Below are 20,163 nucleotides of genomic sequence, written 5' to 3'. Positions count from 1 at the left end.
GCCCGGCCCGGTCCCGCCAGGTGAGGGCGGTCCCGGCGGTGGTTCAGAGCGCTCAGCCGCCCGCTGGAGGGCTGTGAGGGGAGTGTGAGCGCCGCCAGGGGATAAGACGTCGAGACTGAAGTTTAAACGCTGAAAAATAAGATTTGAACACCAGCTGCATTCGGCCGTGCCGGAGGAGGCCCGACGTCTGTCTGTCCACCTGGCTTGGGATTGCTCACTGACCGACTGCCCCAGGAGCCACGGCCCTGAGGTGCCCGTGCCTGATGGGCCACCCTCGGGCAGCTGAAGCACAGCCCCTGCCTCACAGAATTATCAAGGTTGGTCTAAGATCAGTAAATCCAGCCATCAGCCCATCCCCTCCTTGCCCACTAATGATGCTGTATCTCCACGTTTCTTGTACATCTCCAGGGATGATGGGTTCACCACCTCCCTGGGCAGCCCATTCCAGCACCTGACCACAGTTTCCAAGAGTAAATTCTTCCTAACATCCAACCTGAACATCCCCAGCACAACTTAATGGCATCACCCCTCATCCTATCCCTGTTACCTAGGAGAAGTAGCTGACCCCCACCCCACTACAGCATCCTTTCACAGAGTTAAAGAGAGCAATAATATCTCCTCTCAGCCTGCTCCACAATAAACAGCCCCAACTCCTTCAGCTGCTCTTGGTAAGGCCTGTGCTCCACATCCTTCACAGTTCATTGCCTTTCTCTGGAAGCGCTCCGAGGCTTCGATGTCTTTCTTGTAGTGAGGGGTCCAAAACTGAGCACAGTACTTGAGGTGCAGCCTCACCAGTGCTGAGTACAGAGAGACAATCACTTCCCTGCTTCTTCTGACTATGCTGTGTCTGATAGAAACAAACCAGGATGCTGTTGGCCTTCTCAACCACCTGGGCACACCACTGGCTCACGTTCAACCAAGCATCAAACAATACACTCAGGTCCATTTCCTCTACACAGTCTTCCAGCCCCAAGCCTGTAGCATTTTGTGGGGTTGTTGTGACCAAAGTGTTATGACCCAGCACTTAGTTTTGTTAAAGTTCATACAATTAGCCTCAGTCCATCAACACCTCTGTGGGGCCTTCCTACCCTCAAGCAGATCAACATTTCTTTCCCCAGTTGGAGACATCTGCAGACTTAGTGAGTGTATTCAGTCCTCTCATCCAAATTATATCCCTGCCTCTTCTCACACAAAGCACAACCTAGCCAGCTCCCGTCTCGAAAAGATACTAAAGGTGGCATTGTTAACTTGTAGTGGCTAAGTTCTGTGTATCTTTTGGCCACAGCACTGTTAATCCAACATTAGGAGTCCTAAGGCTGGATTTATTGGCTTGTCAACCCAAGGCCAAGCTCCTCCAGCTGTGGTTCTTTTTCTTCCTTCAAGTCCTTATCTAGTGTTTTTCTCTCCAGCGTTGTGTGTCTGTACAGTGCTCGCACACCTCAAGTGGTATGCACATCATGCAGCACTGGGTTGTCTGCTTATTGGAACAACCCACACAGGCTGAGTAAGGAGACAGGAAAAGCTCCTTCTGCTTAACAGTGTGAGCAGTTACACAGGTACAGCATCTGCAGCAACCTTTTATGTTATGCTGCAAGCTGCCTTCAGTGATTCCACCTTCTAGTTATCATGCATTTGCTGCCAAAGCATAGGTACACTCACAAATTGCACCAAGTTGCTGAAATTAAAACACAATTTTATTTTAGCTTCTGAGATTCATTCCCCTGTGGGGCTTGCTAGCACAACAGGCAAACCTGAGCCCCATGGCTGAGTTACGGAGAATCAAATAGCTGAAAACAGACCATGAAGTGCCTGTCCTACCTACAGCCTGTGTTCTTCCTGCAAAAATAACACCAACCAGAGAATTTTTCATTATGTAGTTTGAAAAGCAGGAGACTATCAGAACATTAAGCTACCAAACATATCTTTTGCTCCATCCTTTTCAAATCCCCAGGCCTTGATATCTATCATTGTTTGTTTGAAAGGTTGATGTGCACACAGAACCAGCAGCAAGGCATGCCTGGCATGGCTCTTTGTGAATAGCCAGATTGTCCCTGACATGTAGCATGCAGTCACATGGGGAAGCAGAGCACAATGGAGAGTCAGGAGGTGCCAATTCAGGATGTCCTTGCTTCAGATAACAAACAGCATCAAATCCAGGTACTTTTTAGTGCACAAGGCAGTTAAAGACTTAAGCTTTTGCTAGAATAAAGGCACACTTGCTTATGTCCTAGCATATACACAGTCACAGCAGGAGGCCAGTGGTGCCATAAAAATAGCAAGTAGATAAAACAAGGTATAAATACACAGGGATATACTTTTATCTCATAGCACAGCAAGTAATTTAAGCATGGTTCTCACCAGAGAAAGCTCATCCTGCGTATCTGTTACAACTGTTAAAAAAAAAATACTTTTTTCAAATATCTGTACAAGTAATCTTTTCTTAAAATATTTTTTTCCCCATGGCATGCCACTTGAAGCCCCAGGCTTCCCCACTGAGCAGCTGCTATTTCCTACAGGATCTATTTCACAGAGGAAGCCATCAAGAGCATTACAATTTGCATCCCTTCACTTTGCAGCTGCTTCACCCTAGCAGCACCAAATGCCTGCCAGGAGCCAACCTGCATAGCAGGGAAGCTGTCAGCATCTGTTCACTGCTTGAGGGACTAGGAATACTTAGCCAACACATCCAAAAAAGCATGAGCTAGCAAGTGAGGACATGCATGCTATCCTGAGAGCTGGGCACAGCTGACAGAAGTCTGGCACTGAGCAAACAGCAGTGCCTCACCCACAGCCACCCCACTTAGGAGTGTCCTCTTCAGCCTAGGTGCAACCTACAAGTGCACCAATTTTTGCTGAATTACAAGTTTAGCAATTCTTCAATTCACCCAGCACTTGGGTTTCCTCAGCACCTGCAGCCTATTCAAAGGGCAGAAATGGCTACCTGCAGATCTCAGCCAGTTCACATCCCTAGTTGTCTTTTCCAGAAAGGCTCTAGATGCAAGAAGGACACTCAAACCCATCTCCAAATATGATAGCATAGTTCCTTTTTACACAGTCCTGTGTACATAGAGATGGAATTGTTTTAACAAGTATCTGTAACTGGTGCCTATTAAAAATAGTACAAATGTTGCCTAAGGCTCCAATTATGACCCCAGATTATAAACAAACTCAAAAGCCTGAGCCTTCCCTGAAGGCACTGTTGTCCTTACAAAGGAGAAGTGTGAAGGGCAATGGGAGCAGCAGTGTACCGAGCCACTATGCTTTGTGCCTTGACTTCTTGTTTCCTTGGCAGTTAGATCCCATGCAGGTGCCACTTGTGCAGGAGCACATGAGCAGCAGTAAAGCCAGAAGCAGCTCCTGGGGCAGCTGTACACCAGGCTTCATTGCACAGCCATGGGGCTGCAGTCAGGCTGCATCTCCTGCTCTAGAGTCAGATTCTGGTTTTAATATTCACAGTAACATCTGATCTAGGGCAAGTATAACAAGAAAAGCAGTCAGAAGTGCCAAAAAGTCAAGGTTTCAGAGAATTAATACATATAAGTTCACTCAATCCGGATTTAAGACAACCAATTATTTTCCAAAGATGCTGCTGTATTTTTTTTGTCTCTTCAGCTCCATCACGGATGTGATTACCTCCAAATAAGCCATCCTGTGTACAAAGAGCTGAGTCCAATGACAAACTGCACTATTTTAAGGTAGCTGTTATGCTGATGCACTGCCATGAACAAGCATGGTTGTGCAACCAAGCTACCAAGAGGGCTGAGTCCTAGCATATTTCTGACCTGCATCTGTAGACGTACTTTGGCAATGCAGCACAGAGTTGTGTGCTGCAGCTTGCAGAATTCACATGGTCCCTTCAGTTGCCAGATCGAGAATCAGGTACAAATGAACGAAACCCACAGAGCCTCAACAACTAAGCAATACAGAATGCTAAAGAAATCTGTCCTGAATGCCTTCCCTTTCTGAAGCTCTAGTACTTCACTTGGCACCAAACAAGCCCTCCTTTCATTCAGAGCCTTGAGTCATCCTCTGGAAGAAATCTGTCTTAAGGAACACATCCAAGTTTTTATTTCAAAACACAGCAAAAGAGCACAGTCAGCTTGTCTCCTTCATGAGGCAGTGCCTAGAGGGATTTAATTACCCAAACAGAAGGATTTCGTTAACATAATCTTAAATGGAAGACGAGTGCATACTGAACTATAAGTATTATGGGCAAATAAAAGCTACAGATACTCAGTGAAACTGTACTTGCCATATCCTAAGTGATTATGACTTGGGTATTAGGGGAAGAAAACCAGACAAGCAAGCAGTTTCTCTCCTACTACATTCTTGCCCAGATATCTCACCAATCACACCCCAACAGCACTTACTAGATCAAAGTCATCACTGACAGAGGAGCATAGATCAAGTCAGAAATCCTTTGCAGTACGTCCCATCTCAGGTAGTTTTAGAATTCCATCTGCCCAATTGACTTTATTGTCAAGAACAGACACTTCACATGTGAATGCCTTTTTAAAGGCTATACTGTTTTTAAAAAAAATCTTATTTACATCCTGCCAAAAGCCTTTGGTGGAAAATAAACCTCTCAAACCTCATAGCATCTACAGGTCAACTTCAGGATCCTCTATACATAACTGGGGTGGATAAATTCCTGGTGGAATTCTACAAATGCCATAGGCTCCATCTCACCAGAAGTGCTGTAACTTGCTGAAAATAGCTGCAGATGCCTTTCCATTTCTTTAAAAGAACAAATGTCTTTAAGTCCAAGGTCACTTTTGCAAATGGGAGTTAAATTGAATTGCTCAGATACTCGAGAAGAAAGTTACCCTGTGGTCCTGGTCGCTGGCTATCAGCACAGCCAGGGCAGGGCTGGTAGCTGAAGACTTCCATGTTCTTTTGGAGGCATCTCTGAAAGCCAGTCAGAGTGGAGCACTGCACCACACCCCCAGTATTATGCAATAGTTACTTTGATGTAGCACAGTTCTGGAACAAATCCTTACAGGAGCCCAGCCTTCCATCAACAGACCATGCTTCATGACACCCATCTGCTTGAAACCCGTTTCCTGTAACCGATCCAACCGGGTGCATGCAAAACACCATTAGCTGAGAACTCAAACCTCCCCCCCGTAGTAGCGTTTGACACCCACTCTATGCAGCAGCCAGCAAGCATGCAATAAATAGACACGAGGGAAGGGAGGAAGAGCAAAGATAAATGCTATTAAAAATAAATAACGCTTGCGTTAAATGAGCGGCAGTGTCGCTAGAGGGAGCGCCTGAGCCTCTGCGGGTGCAGGAATTCACCCACCAGATGATTTGTGGTCTCCTTGGTTAAGGAATGGTACAGGCGCGCCTAATTTATTTAACAGCCCAAAACCACTAACAGGGCTTATTTCATATGCAAAACAGATTGGCATAGATATACACACAGATACAAGAATGCTACGACCTTTATCACATGAAAGAATAATATAATCCAATTAAGTTGATGCTAATATCACTATCTGCTATGCCAGTTACCAAAACTCACACTGCCTTTAAGTCCAAGGTCACTTTTGCAAACGGGAATTAAATTGAATTGCTCAGATACTCGAGAAGAAAGTTACCCTGTGGTCCTGGTCGCTGGCTATCAGCACAGCCAGGGCAGGGCTGGTAGCTGAAGACTTCCATGTTTTTTTGAAAGCATCTCTGAAAGCCAGTCAGAGTGGAGCACTGCACCACACCCCCAGTATTATGCAATAGTTACTTTGATGTAGCATAGTTCTGGAACAAATCCTTACAGGAGCCCAGCCTTCCATCAACAGAGGTGCTTCATGACACCCACCTGCACTTTGCACTGCTTTGGTATCACAGCTTCCTTTAATAATATTTGCCCCTGAGCTATTTCCAGATGTGATGAGTATCTTGCTCATAGAAACACAGTACTTTCTTTGCACACGTATTACCATCTGCAACAAGCACCTTTATTGCTGTAGTAAATATATTGTAGCCTAAGCTTTTGTGAAACCACAACTCTGTCAGCTAACTGCTGGCAGTCATAAGTATGACATTCCAGAACAGGAGCTAACTGCAACATTTCCAACTTCTAAAAACTGATACAAGGAATAAAAGGAGGTCATGTCTTCAGTAGCTCATTATTAGACTATTGTTAAGGCTGCAGTGCTGCACAATTACAGTGGTAATTAAGAGCCAGAGGATCTAGGGTCGTTTTTTCAAATGTAGTTAATGTCCAGCATATTCCTATGAGATAGCCAGGTATTGCCAGGTCTATTTTACTGCTGGTAAATCAAGACTAAAAAGCTTATTTGTAATTTGCTAAAAGCAGACAAGAAACAGAAAATAATACATTGGAATTCAAGAAAAAGCTTACAAGGACAGGAAAATAATAACAAAAAAGGCCCAATTAACAAGAACTACTGCAAAATGTTTATGAATGTTATAAGGAGAAAAAGACTATAGCAGGAGCCTGCTCACTAGCATAATGCAAGCCATTTTCCTTCCTTATTTTGTAAATAAACAGCATCTAGTCTTTTTAAGAGAGACAATTTTCACTTTGAGATTCTAAGCACTTTGCTGTTGTCATTGTTAAGGCTAGCCAACACTATGTGAAAATACAAGCAACAAATCAGGCTGTAAACACTAAGATTAAAGATTCATTTACCTCATAAATGTTTTACCAGCAGCACTGCTGCTTCCTGCCACCAGCACCGGGCAGGAGACACTTCCATCACAGTCTCTCTTAGAAATATGCTTCCAACATGAGATACACAAATACCTATGGTTTGTCTCATCCAGTTTTTCCTACAGATTGCTGGAAAAGCAGCTCTGCCAGGTCTCCTGATGGTACCTTGTAGCTCCTACCTGCTCTCACAAAGCTCATCTTGAAATTCCTTGCAAAATCCAGTCTCAAAACTTCCCCATCACAAATAGACTTCGGGAAGAACAAAACACAACAAGCAAACCTCCTCCCTTCCTTTCCTACCATTTATCTATTTGTTCAAAAGCAGCCTGGAGATCACCTGATATCTCAACAAACCCAAACTTCTATGAGAAGGTCTCAGAAAATGGGTCACCCACTTCCCTGTTCAAAAGCAAATGAAACACAGCTTGATTATGCAAAGTGAACCACCTGGCATCCCCTGCCTGAATAGCTGTCATTTTTTTCCTCATCAGAGAAAATCCCAGCAGTTGTTTTGTTTGAAGAGCCTGTCTATTTCTGCCTGAGTGGTACATCAGCCCGTGTGCTAAATGCAAACGTTAGGGCGTTCTTATCTGCCCTTGTGAATGTGGAGGCTTCGTGCATGGTAACACTGCTGGCTGCATACCTGCAGTCACCTGCCTGGCAGCCCAAAGCAGTGCTGAACCCCACTTACAGAGGCACTCTGCCCCCTGCAGCACCAGCTGGGCCACCTATGGATGTGTAACATCTCCATTCCAAATTTGCATCTCTCAGTTATTCCTTTCAGTTCCACATGTGATTGCTTCATGCTTTGATAACCCTATAAAATCAGTCCTCTCCACAGCAGCAGCTCTCTGGATCCACAAATAAGCACCAACTGGGAAAATATCTGAGAAACCTGTGTGTCTCAAATCTCCCCCTACTCACCTGGAACTGTATTTCTAACAATTCACGTTTTTCATTTCCGTTAGTTTACTAAATAAACAATCTGTGTTACTGGTATAAATCCAGTTGACAGAGTTGATGCTCACTAATGATCCTGTTCCCTTTATGACTGCAAAAGTCACTGAGCATGCTGCCAACAAGGTGGCTTTCTTATGCAGTTCTGAGAGAGAGGCACTTCATGATGTTAGTGTAACCTCACTACAGGATATTGTTTGGAAGTGCTGGAAGATAAATAATGCAGAGCTCCTTGCAAAGCTCCTGGAGCTTAGTGCAGCAGGGGATGGAGCTACATGCTGGGTTTGTTCAACTTTTGCTTTCCTGTGTAATCCAGCCCTTCATATTCACATCCAGTCTCGGTGTGCACACTTGTTTGCCCCCTCTTCTGCGCTTCCATGGCAGGACCAAGCACTGCTGGGTTAGACCATGTAAGTATATGTGGGCTCAGAGTGGAATGAACTGAGGGCCAATGTTTATTTGTTCTGCAAAGTCCTAGTGGCTTTGATTATGATGTTTGGTTATAGGATCTCTGTTTATTTAATCAAGGTCTTTGCTGCAGGTTTACAAAGAATATTTTGGTTTTCTCTGGAGGAGAAAAACATCTAAACAGTGTTGTTGCTCAGGCTGTAGCCATTACTTTCCTACCATGGTGAAGAACTGATATTTGCAGCTGTTCTTTCTGAACAGTGAAATCTATGTTTTTATTTCCCTTATTGTGACAGCACACACTAGTGTCCCTAGTGTGCTTTCCACTTCATATATTATCTACTAATGTCAACATGAAACCGTCTAGAGCAAAGTCAGTGGTTTCTTTTCAGCTCTTATATATTTTATTCTCTGAGGTTTATATGTAAAACAAATTAGGAATGTGTTGCTGTCTCTCTTGCTAATTTCAGCATAAAGAGAAAATATCACAGATAACACAAATAACTCCTGTTGTCTATGCCATGATAAAGTCAGAGTCAGCTGGCTGGTCTGAAGCTTTTACTGCTATCAATACAGAAAATGGGAGAGGAATCAGACTGCCCATTTAACATGTGCCTTGAAGAACTTGAAGACATGCTGTGTATTGTTTCACCTTACCAAAAGAGTAGTAATAAAGAGGTTTATTTAATTGTGAAAGAGCAATTAACTTTTGAGGTTGAGTTTCCTGCTCCTGTGAAGAAGCTAGGCTGTATACAGCATATCTCTTTCAAACTACAGTCTCCAAGTGCCTTGCAGTATTAAATATGCCAGCTAAAGCCCTAAATAATAAATAAGGTATGGGGAAGATAGACCTTTTAGCAAAGCATCTTCTGTCTTTAAGTAGTCATTTATTTCATATTAAATAGAATGTATATTTCTCTTCCCCACTCCCCAAAAAGAACAATCATAAAAAAGATCTCAGCTGATAAATACTCCACCTATTTACATGCTCCTCCTGCCTGCAGTGGGGAATGCAACCGGAGGAGGTGTACATGCTTATGAAGACCACTTATGCACAGTTCCCTCAGCTTTTACTTGTCTAATTGCTTGGCTTTTCAGACACTCTGCTTATGCAGCAATGACAGAGTCACAGGGGAAGTGGGCAGCCCTTAAAAGGGCTACACATACATTCATCAGCACTCAGGAGCATGTTGGCACCTCCCAGGTGGTGTTCTCAGCCTTTCCCCAGGAGCACATCCAGGCACTGGGCAATGGATGCTTAACAGGTCACTGGCAGCAGGTTCCCATCTCACTGCTCCACATTCCTGGCTTGCAGCCTGCCTTACCATGTGCAGACCACGTGGATTTAATTGCAGAGCAGAGCAGGAGGAAATGACAACAAATCAGTGAACATTACATTTCTTTATTTGCCTTTTCTTCTTCAGGACTAAAAATACTGAAAGGAATTGGGAAGAATGTACCCTACTGCAGCCTTAGTATAACTGCATGCGCTCAAGAAGTGGACAGTGCAGAGGGGCCAAGCCCACGTGCTTACCCTAAACAGCCTCTTTCTTATTGCTACCACTGAAGACAAGAGAAAACCTTTGAAATCACAAAAATGGCTGGGAAATGGTGTTTGGTAGCATTCTGATTCTTTTCAGTTTCTTTTCAGATCCAGAAGCTTGAGGGAACGTTCTGACCATCTCCTTAGACACAACTCTGCCTCCTGACTAATTTTAGCAACACTGTGCTATCCTCATCTAGATTGTACATAGTAAAGCCAAAACTGATTAATTGACTCTACCCCATAAAGAAAAGGAAAAAAAGAAAAGAGTTAAGTAGCATATGTGAGCAAAAATAAGGAGCAAGTAGGATTTAGTGGGACTCCTGCTCCCATTGCTGAACATCACCAGTCCCTGAACCAATGTGGTTGCGCCTATGTGAGACTGGGTTTGAGCAGCGATTCTGATGTCCTATATATCCTCATACAAAAGGAGATTTCATTGTTTTTCATGAGGTACACCTACAGTTGGAGATACCCAAGTGATCTTTGCTTAATGCATCACAACTGGGTTTAACACAACAGGTCAACGTGAGAGCATTTCCTCAGATGAGAATTGGAGTTTTAATATTTGTTTAGCACCTGCTGTGCCCATCTAGAAGGTAACACCATTCCTGTAAGCTCTGAGCCTTGCTTAGTGTCCCCCTGAACCAGAGGACTGGGTGTGATGTGCAGGGCCTCGCTGCTGTCTCAGCCCCCGTGAAGGCAGATGTGTACATGTGTGCCACTGCTTCACCAAAGGCTCATTACGTGATGCTGTGGGACAGCTGAATAATACTTCTAATAAAAACATAGCTCTGTCTTCAGCCTGCTGGCTGTTGTTCAGAATATGCTCTATCCTTGTCAGGAAGCTGTCAAAGGCTGGCAGCAGTGTTGAAGGGAAGTTCCAGTGCTATGGCCCTGCTCAGCCTGGAGGTCACCTCACCAGCCCCTGGTGCTGGGGCAGACTGGGGTGAAGCAGGGATGGAGCTGAGCCAGGTGAGGCCTGCACCGTGGTACCACAGCCCATGGAAGTGCCTGTCTCCCAGTAGAGGGCCTCAGCTCAGTCAGCCATGCTCCACAGGGCAAAGCACCCTATGCCATGGCAAGTAAGCCTGATTTTTCCATCCCCACAAAGCAGTGCTATTGCTGCCACCTTCTCCTGATGTCCTTGGATAGCTAGTAGTCCAAAGAGAACTGTATCTCATTAGTATGAATGAGAATTTTTCTGAATCTTCAGCAGGGTATTTGCTGAGTGACTTTGGGATAAAAGGAGAAAGAAAGAGTATTTTATTTTCCAGACTAAAACAGGGATTAGGAGAAGACAGGTTTAGATAAGTCACTCAAAAGAGCCTTTTAATAAACTGCTCACTCCTCTTTGCAGAGAACATGAAAACCAAGCGGGTTGTCTCCGTATATTAAAGAAGTCCATTTAGAGAAGCTGGTTACTCTCAGTAGAAGAATCAGAAAATAAATGTTACTACTGCTGTTGCTCCCCATACTAAGCTCAGTGTCATCTTGCCTGGAATGTGTGGAGGAGTGAAGGAATGGCTGCACATGACAGTTGTGGGGCCAGATCCAGCAGCCCTTGTACATGCTGTACATGGGAATGCATAATGATCAGGCTCTGCTATCCTGTTCATTTACACAAATTGCCAGAAACCTCTGACTGATGCAGCTGCTTTCATTTTATTAGTTTTACAGTATGTGCTGACATAAATGTTTGTGATGCTTTGTGGCCCAAAATCCTGTTTTGGGGATTTTCAAGGCTGGATTCTAGTGGGGATGAGAAACAGTAATCGAGAAGGCAACAGGCACATGAATGGACAGAAAGCAGACAGATGGCCCAGTTGGAGTATTAAATATACTATTTTTTTCTGTGCTAATCTTATTATTTGAATACTGGCAATTTGCAAGGGAGAGGCTATATGTTATAAATGAGATGGAGCCTTGGTGAGGTCTGTAGAATGGAGAACATAACGAATGTGCAGAACCACATAGGAAAATCCTGCACCAGAATTTACCACTGACACTTTGCAGGGCTCCTCACTGCAGAGGAGTTTCTTCCTCCTCCCAATGAACGCCACAGAAATGGGAACCCATGGAGGCCAACCACTCCAGTCAGAGATAAAAAGGAATCTGTAATCCCTTATCTGCCTTGAGGGTTGGAAGAGACACCCGTGGAGACCTAAAGCTACTGGCAAGCAGATTCTCATCCATGTTGTGCTGGAGATCTTCTGGGATTTCTGCAAGGGACAACAGACAAGGCCACGGCGGGCAGGGTGTGAAGCATGCAAGGGAGACGTTCCAGTAACCACTGTCAGAGCCTTTGAACCTGAAAGGATTGAATGCTCAGGGCTCTTTTCAAGATGTAGTGGTGGACATGGTTCAAACTAGAACGGGAGATAAAGAAAACCAAGGATGGCTTTCCCTCTCTCATTCCCCTCATTCCTGAGCTGGTAAAAGCTCAAGGCTGAACTCTGCTGTTCAACATTCAGATCCTCCAGAGATCTCATGTCTGTTTAAGTCAAGGCAGATATTTAATCCATACTGGATTTTTACATGAGGTAGGAAGGAACAACTAAGTTTCAGCTGTAAAGTAATACAGCTCAGGAATGTTCCAGGAATATAATATATCATACATCTGAAAAGCCACACGACATGATCAATGAGAGAGCATCTGGCCATATAGCTTTCAGCATTCACAGAATTAGACCTGTATTTCTAGGAGAAAAGTTAAGAAAAAAAATATGACCATCAACCATTTTAATTTCATGTCTGACTAAAATTCCTGTGGAAAGGTACAGTTTGAGCTTTTTTTATTTCAACTCTCATACATTGGTCACTCAGAGCATCCTGGTTTTCTGTCTTCTCCCAGAACAGATGCTATTCCAGCCCATGCCAAGAAAAAATGGTTCTGAAGAGAGGATAGAGGTAGAGCAGAAAGCAAACCTATTATAGGTAATGTTGTTGTAGGTGCTGCTGCTCGACTCACTTCTCCAAACCTTTCAGAGCTAATCTGGCCAGGGTCTGAATTTGACATCTTCCACTTTGGGCATTCTGAATACCTTTGGATACCTTATATCAGGCAGCAATAAGCTAAGATTTCTTCCTCATGCTGCCAGAAAGTGAACTGAAGTGAGATGGAGACAGATCACAAGGAGAATATTCCAGGGACTAAATGCCAGGCTACCAGCTCTTCAACTGAAGGGACCTGAAAGAAGAAGAGACGCCAAGCATTACTAATGTGTAGCAATGTTTTCAAGACACAGAAAGGAAGTGACTGTGGGGATCCCTCATTTTACTTGACCTAAATGCATGTATATTCATTCTTTGAATATTTCATGCTGCTCTGGCTTGTAGCATGCATTCCACTTCTGTGCCCTGGTTTGAATGCTTAATTACGGTCTCAAGAAAAGTTTAAAAAAAAAAAAAAAGAAAAACAAAAAGAAAACAGAAAAACACAAAGAAAAAAAGCTGTCAAAAAATGAGTAAAATTGGCATTTTCATCCATAGCATCTGAGGCCACAGAAGGGATGGTGAAAAATGTGCCTGCAGGGCAAAGTTCTGCACAGAACTCTCTCCTGCCCACGGCACACCATTTTTCATTTAAAGCTCTGAGAATTATGCACTGTGGAGCACCACTTGGTTAATTTATTAGCCCTCACATTAATCCTGCTTGTAAATCATGGTAACAGGCAAGAACATAGCAAAAGGTGTAGACTGCTCTGCCCTAGCAAGGAAACAGAGTTACAATAGAAGGTTCAAACACGAAGAAATCTTTATAAGTCAGTTTAAAATATTCCCACATTTCCTATGTTAAGGCATCCCATCAACCCACCAGCAGTCAGTCTTTCATCAACAAGGCAGATGCTCCTGTGTACGAAATAGAGGGAAATATTGATAAAGAAACTTTTTCCAGTACCAAGGCTCCCAGAATTTCTCAGGATGAGATAGAAAAAAAGTCGTTCAGAATTAAAATAAATAAATTAATGGGACAGCCACTTTTAAGCAACAACTTTGAGTCAAAAAGAGAAAAATTTATTCTCTTTTTCTTGGAATATCTCCATTCTGTATTGGTATGCACAATGATGAAGCTTTCCCTTGGCCATTTTGCACACAAACAAGCAGAAGTCAGCATCTCATTGGGATTTTCTCATCTTCTTGAGTTATGCTTCTGCTATAGATGAGCTGGCTCACTCACTTGGACTTGTCTCTTCCCACTGACAGAACAGAGCTATCATGACCTGCTTGTGATCAAAACATTGAACTGGGTGATGTCTAAAGCCAAACAAGACAAATTAAATCACGAATCATTTACACTAAAAAGATAAAATGGGTAGTACAATGAGTGAGGAAAATGCCCAAACCTGCAAAAGCGTCCTGACGGACTCATGGTGAGCAGCCATTTACTGAATTTGCCAGCTTCAGTGGAGTGTAGCAATGCTTTTGTCTACCCATAGGGACATCATCCTGCATATCCACAAGGCTCTCTGCCTGATTTGGTGAAGATCAAAAAGAAATCTCAGGTTGTACTGTATGCACAAAGGAAATATTCCACAGTGGTGCCAATCAATAAATGATGAACTGCTTTGGGCACATCCCAGTCATAACAACCATGCTGCTCTGATAGGAAGATTTTGCTTCAGAGAAAGCTGTGTGGGATCCATACAGAAAAGAGGATGGGGAGGAATGTGTATAGTGGAGAGCAAAAGTGATCACAGATCTCGGCACTGCCCAGAAAGGGAGACAAAATTTGGGAGGGACAGAGATTAAGTGAAAATTAAAACACAGAGAAGTGGGCTTGTTAGGTATCCCCTGGAATGGATCTCAGAAGAAAAAGGGGAGGCTGGTGGAAAGAGAAAAATAAAAGCACCCAAGTCTGGGCTCACTTTGATCCATTGGCAGGTGCAGTCATCTGGTTGTGAGTCAGAATTCAGTGTTTGTCTGGTGTCACACTATGACGTTAATTGTTGGTTTTAAAAGAGAAAAGATAAATGTTTGTATCTGATGATAGTGATGATGATGATAAAGACTGCTTGCAGGCTAATCATTCTTTGGGTGGGAGGGAGGGGAGTATATCAGTGAGGAAACTGCAGCATATTGGTCAAAAGTACCTGAAATTAAGGTTTATTTCTGGGCTCTGTGTACTACATACACAACAATTTGACTGTTCTGTGCAATGTGCTAGAATTCCTAAGCCTAATGTTTTTAAAATCCCTTACTTCATCATTACTAAAATCTCACCCCAGTGCCACTAATTTAATAATTTGCTTGTGTGTTGCTGGACGCAGACATTGCCTTGCGTCAGAATAACTTCCAGCTCTTCCTCCTGCCTGGTGGCAGACAGTAAGAGGATGACCCAGCAGTCGCTGACTCAGCTGGGCTGAAAAATGAGGAGTTGGCACTGCCTGGTGTTCCCCTGCCTCCATTTGCAGATGTTTGGAGCAACAGTAGCATCCAGTGGTCAGACTGTTAATTACATGGCTTTGCACGCTGGCAGCATCTTCTGACTGCATTCTCCTTGCAGTAACAAAGCTGGTGAGAGAAAGCCCTGAAAATTGAGGATCATACTCACAAGATTAAACTTGTGAGTGGCAAGATTAACACATCAGCCTTGCTTAAAGGCTAGTGTGCTTCTTTTCTGCTCGTGTCAAGTGTGAGTAGAATAACCTGTTATGCTAGATTTGGATTTGCAGAACTGAAGGTTGAGCCCAGACACAGCTCAAGGCAACTGGACTGTGTTGTTCAATATCTAGCAGAAGGTAGTTATGATTGGACAGTTAAGGCTGGATTTTTCCCTGGAGCTGCAGTGAAGTCCAGGGGAGCTGGGTCCCCCAGCACTACCAGCCTTGTGCTGCTTGGCTGTGGCTCTGCACATCTGCTCCACGACCTCGAGGTTACCTGGCCTGGCAGGGGCAGTTAATGGTTCTCCAAAGCCCATTAATGTCTCTGTGCTCCCATGCAAACATTAGCAGAGTTGGAGTGGGGCCCGCAGCAAGGGCTGCCGTGCTTCCTTTTCTCTCCTCTTTTAACTGATGGGATGTCCAGGACAGGAGTCTTACAGCTCTCACACAGAGCTTGGCCCAAGTGCTGGAGAGAGGAACTGCTCCTTGACATCTGTCCTCTCATCTTTATCTCCTCCCAAAATTACTATGAAGTCATCGGATTCGGGTTCCTTTCAGTTTTGAAGTCGTTTCCTTCAGGTTCCTACTAACTGACATGAAACGAGGCATCTCCGTGAACAGCAGCCATTCAGGAAGGAACTTCTTGCTGCTTCCTGGGGACCATGCTGGGAATTTTCTCCTCCTGTGTGCAGTGTTGCAATGGGCACTGGATAATGCTGAACCCTGTGTGCCATGGGCTCACTTGAGATGTTCAGTGGATGGATGGCACAGGCACACCTGCCTCTGGAACAAGCTGAAGCCTTTCTTCTACCCAGCCTCCCTTTCCGACCAGGGGCTGTGGTCCCATTTTCATACCACTAAGAAAGCACAGGAACAGGTTTCCCAGAGAGGTGGTGGATGCCCCATCCATGGAGGCATTCAAGGTCAGGCTGGACAGAGCTCTGAGCAACCTGATCTAGAAGTAGATATTCCTGTTCATTGCAGGGGAGTTGGACCAGATGGTCTTTAAAGGTCCCTTCCAACTCAAACAATTTTCTATGATTCACTAGCAGACAGCTACAGGCAAGGCAGATCTCCATGCTGAATTGCTGTCAGGGCCATAAATGCTCTTCTTTTCAGGTGGCTTCTCCGCATTGGTGGGGACAGGGATGCTTGGTGACTTTTTAGAAGTTTTGATGTCTCTTGTAAAAAAGATTGACCACACAGAAAACGACATGGGCTGCAGATGGTGCATGCCATTTGACCATGTACAGGATTACAAATAGTAAGCATTGGGGTGCAAGGCCAAGGTAAATTCATGCCTCATAGAAAGCTGTTCTGTAAACATTTTGTGGATTCAACATGGAAAACCCAAACTGTTCCAAAAAAATATATAGCTGAAAACATTCCCGAGCTTACAAAAATGCTATTTCAATATCACTGAATTCACCCATTAAAAGAGCAGACAGCAGTAAGTGCGCAAGAACTGGTAACACATACAGCTGTAGAAAGAGAGACTTGAATTTGTGGACAGAAGTGATTTACATCAAAATAGCAGGTGTTTGGGAGAGGTCTCAGAACTACTGCAAGCAGCTTTTTCTCTCTGCCACTGTTGAGGGACCTTGTGCCCATAACAGTCAGGTCTGAGGAGTAACAGGAGCTGGCAATGCTAAGACTCACATCACATCCTGTTCTGGAAACTGTGTCCCCAGGACACTGCACAGACCTACCTGCAGGACCCTGAAATCAGGGAGTCCTTCTCAGGTGTCTCTCTCGGGTTTCCTGGTAAAGCAGAGGACACTGCCACAAGCATCTACTGCTAACAGGGCTGCATGCAAGCTGCCTGCTGCTTGCCATAACATTTCTGTCCAGCTGCAGCTGTGGTGGTTCTGAGGAAATGGGATGGGATGATGAATTAAGCAGGATGAGCAAAGGGGCCTGGGACACATCTAGGTGAGAGCTGCTAAGGAATGCCTGAAAACAGGTGTTAAATATCCTGAGAGCACTTTAGAGAGAACTTTTCTTTAGAGCTTTCCAATTACTTAGGTTGGAAAAGACCCTTGAGATTATCAGATCTAACCACCACTCAACAAGTTCAGCCTTTAAACCACATCCCACAGCATCACATCCACACGTCTATTGTCTCCTACATACACCAGCACTTCTCTGGGCAACCCGCCCCAATACCTCACCACCCTCCTAATGGTCAATCTATACCTCTCCCAGTGCAACTTAAGGCTGTTTTCAGCAGAGTGTGTTTTCAAGAGAAAACAAAATACCTTCCTAAGCTTTGTGAAAACAGAACTAACCTTGACTTCCTACGCTGATTTCCCAGGCAGTTCCCAGCACCACCAAGTAGCACAATTCACAGCTCTTTTGTCTGCAAACACATCTCAAGGCCATTTGAGCAGATTGAGGTGTGGGTGTTGGGGCTGATCTGTTCTGCACTTCCCAGCTGGTCCCGTCCTGCTCTCTGCCTATGACCTCCCACCTATATGTGTGATAGAGCCCAGTTCCACACCGCTGTCCCGCACCAAACCCTGTTTCTGGTCAGCCAGTGCTGGTGGAGCTTTGCAGCACCCCTGGGAGTCACTCCAGGTACCTGCAGATAAAGCCAGAACAGCCCCCTACTGCCAACTAATAGAAGGAAACTTCTATTCAAAATACTGTCGTTCATGGGTGCTGAACAAAACGTTTTCACTTTCTCCACTACAAAGTTATTCCCAGAGTAGCAACAAAATCTCTCACCGAGTGTCGGATCCCACAGACAGGACGGCACGCACATGTTGGAACACACCGCTAAATATGAGAGTCCCTGACCCGGAACGAAGTGTGTGTGAAGATAAGCCCCGGGCCTGCAGGTGGAGCAGCAGAACCATTGCACAACAGCAGCAGCAGTTCCTACACCTCCACATTCCTGCACAAAGTAAATACAGCTGCAGCCCTCTGAAACCAGGGGCAGCTGCAGCTTGGTAGGGAATACGGTACAACTGATGCTAGAGAAAGAAGAGTCGATGAGGAGAAACACCAGCTGCAAGTATTAAAGATACTTTCCTGAAATAGATTCTTTGAGTAGAAGCCTTGAAAGTAACATTTTATGTATACTTCTGCTTTTTGTAAAGAAGGGATGGAGATGAAGGTCAAAAGATGAAACCTTGGCAATGACAGATGTGCAGAGCACAGACATAAGCACACTTGGCAGCAGCCACTGCTGGCTGGCAGCATGCAGAGAGCTGCTGAAGTTCCTGTTGGAGCCATTGCCATCAGCTCCCTCTTTTCAGAGTGCCCAGCCTCAGTAGAATGAAAGGCTGTCTACTCATCCATCCCAAAAGTAGGAAAAGCTGAATCATGGCAACGTTTGGTAGATGACAAATGACAGGAATTCTTTGATTTCCATTCCCCTTTTTATTTCCTAATTTCTGAAATAGGCAGCTCTGTCCCACAGTCATTTAAAGTCTGTATTTTTTGTTTAGATGTTCTGAGCACTTCCCTGTCCCCACCCCTTCACTGAGCCACAGAGCTGAGAACCGAGGTGAGCAGGGGACGGGATGTTTTAATACTTGCAGGACGTTCTGTCTGTTTCTTTAAAAAGAATCATCCAGACTGCACGTCTTTAACATTTTGTTATGTTTTATGAACCTTATGCCCTTTCTAAGGCTTGTCCTTGCTTGCTTAGCAGTGCAGAACCATGCTCCTCACTGCAGGGTGAGGTGTCTGCATCTGCACTGCAGAGCTACCCCACAGCCAAGCCAGAACGGGCCTTGCGTACCAAACCCAGACTGTGGGAGCTTACAGTCTACACTACCAGGAAACAGGCTGCCTGTTACTTCAATCCATAGCTCACCAGCATCTCCAAGAGCACCATTAGGCTTTATCATCCCAGCCAGTGCTGAAGAAAGGCATGCCGGACCGTCCCATACTCAGCCCCAGGTAAGAATGCCCCGTGCATTTTCCTGGAGCAGTGTTCTCAGCTGCAGGCTCAGTGTCAGATGCAGCCCAAGGCTGGCTGCAGCAGGGGCCTGCAGGGTGCTGCCTATCTCTCAGCCAGCTGTACAGCAGCACTGTATCTCAGCCCAGTGCAGCCCCCTCACTTTGAAGGCTCTGGAGGCACCTGAACACTGAGATGAAGCAAAAGGCAGAATTTGGCACAGGGATCTATTTTTGCTCCCATTCCTTTCCAAGAATGTAATCTGTTAGATTATATCAAGCATTTCCTTCTGAATAAACAAACTGCAGCATATTTTCCTTTTGCTCCAAATGTACAATTTAATTACCACAGAAGAGGGTTTGGCAGCTCCAGCTGAAGGCAGCCCCCCAAGCAAACAAGTGAGCGGATAAAACCCACGTTGCTCCTCAGAAGGCTGTCTTTATGCACCTATGGCCTGATTTGGTGATGAAGCTTAAATGTGTGAATACTCCGTGGTTAGCAGTCATACACTCATAAATCACTGTGTATAACCAAAGTGCAGCAGGAGAGCAGCTTCAAAAGACCTGCTGAAAGGCCACCACACAGACCTGAGACTGAGGTACACCTGGATTGGTAGCTGCATTAGGAGAATATCGGCGCTGTCTGAGAGGCTGGGATGTTTCCAGGCTCATATGTTTTGGTTTCTTTTTTCCCAAAGATCAGATGTAGATAAAGGCGTTTTTTTACTCTGAGTAATTCTTTGAAGCCAACAATAATTGTTTTGCATTTTTAGAATTCTGTAGAATGTGTTCCAACACCCAGTGTTTTCTTTACAGCTCAGCCTCCAGGAATGATCTGGTTATAAAGAATCCCAAATTTTGCTATACGTTAAAATTTTGAAGTTCTCCTTCACATATGAGAAAACCTGACAGTGTGAAGTCTCAACCACATTTTCTGATCTAGCTGTGCATGCCCCTTTTCACTGCAGGTGAGTTAGACTAGATGACCTTCAAAGGTTCCTTCTAACTCTAAAGATTCTATGATTCCATGATTCTATGATTCTATGAAAAAAATTAAATTCCATAGT

At 44.5% G+C, this 20,163-nt stretch overlaps 1 long non-coding RNA gene across 2 annotated transcripts; it reads right to left on the bottom strand.

Moving 5' to 3' along the window:
- Window positions 1–10,897: 10,897 nt before the first annotated feature.
- LOC125690371 (uncharacterized) lies at window positions 10,898–18,075 on the bottom strand. Of its 2 annotated transcripts, none has more exons than XR_007375647.1 (3): window positions 17,918–18,075; window positions 13,934–14,060; window positions 10,898–12,777 (listed from the first exon to the last, which is right to left on the bottom strand). It is a non-coding gene; the product is annotated as an uncharacterized LOC125690371 (long non-coding RNA). The 2 variants fall into 2 exon arrangements; XR_007375648.1 differs by lacking the exon at window positions 17,918–18,075 and adding an exon at window positions 17,479–17,671.
- Between the last annotated feature and the right edge of the window lie 2,088 nt (window positions 18,076–20,163).

This window comes from Lagopus muta, chromosome 3 (assembly GCF_023343835.1).
Source record: "Lagopus muta isolate bLagMut1 chromosome 3, bLagMut1 primary, whole genome shotgun sequence".
NCBI classification, from domain to species: domain Eukaryota; kingdom Metazoa; phylum Chordata; class Aves; order Galliformes; family Phasianidae; genus Lagopus; species Lagopus muta.
Note: the sequence above shows the minus strand (reverse complement) of the source record. Positions and strands in the feature narration are given on the sequence as shown.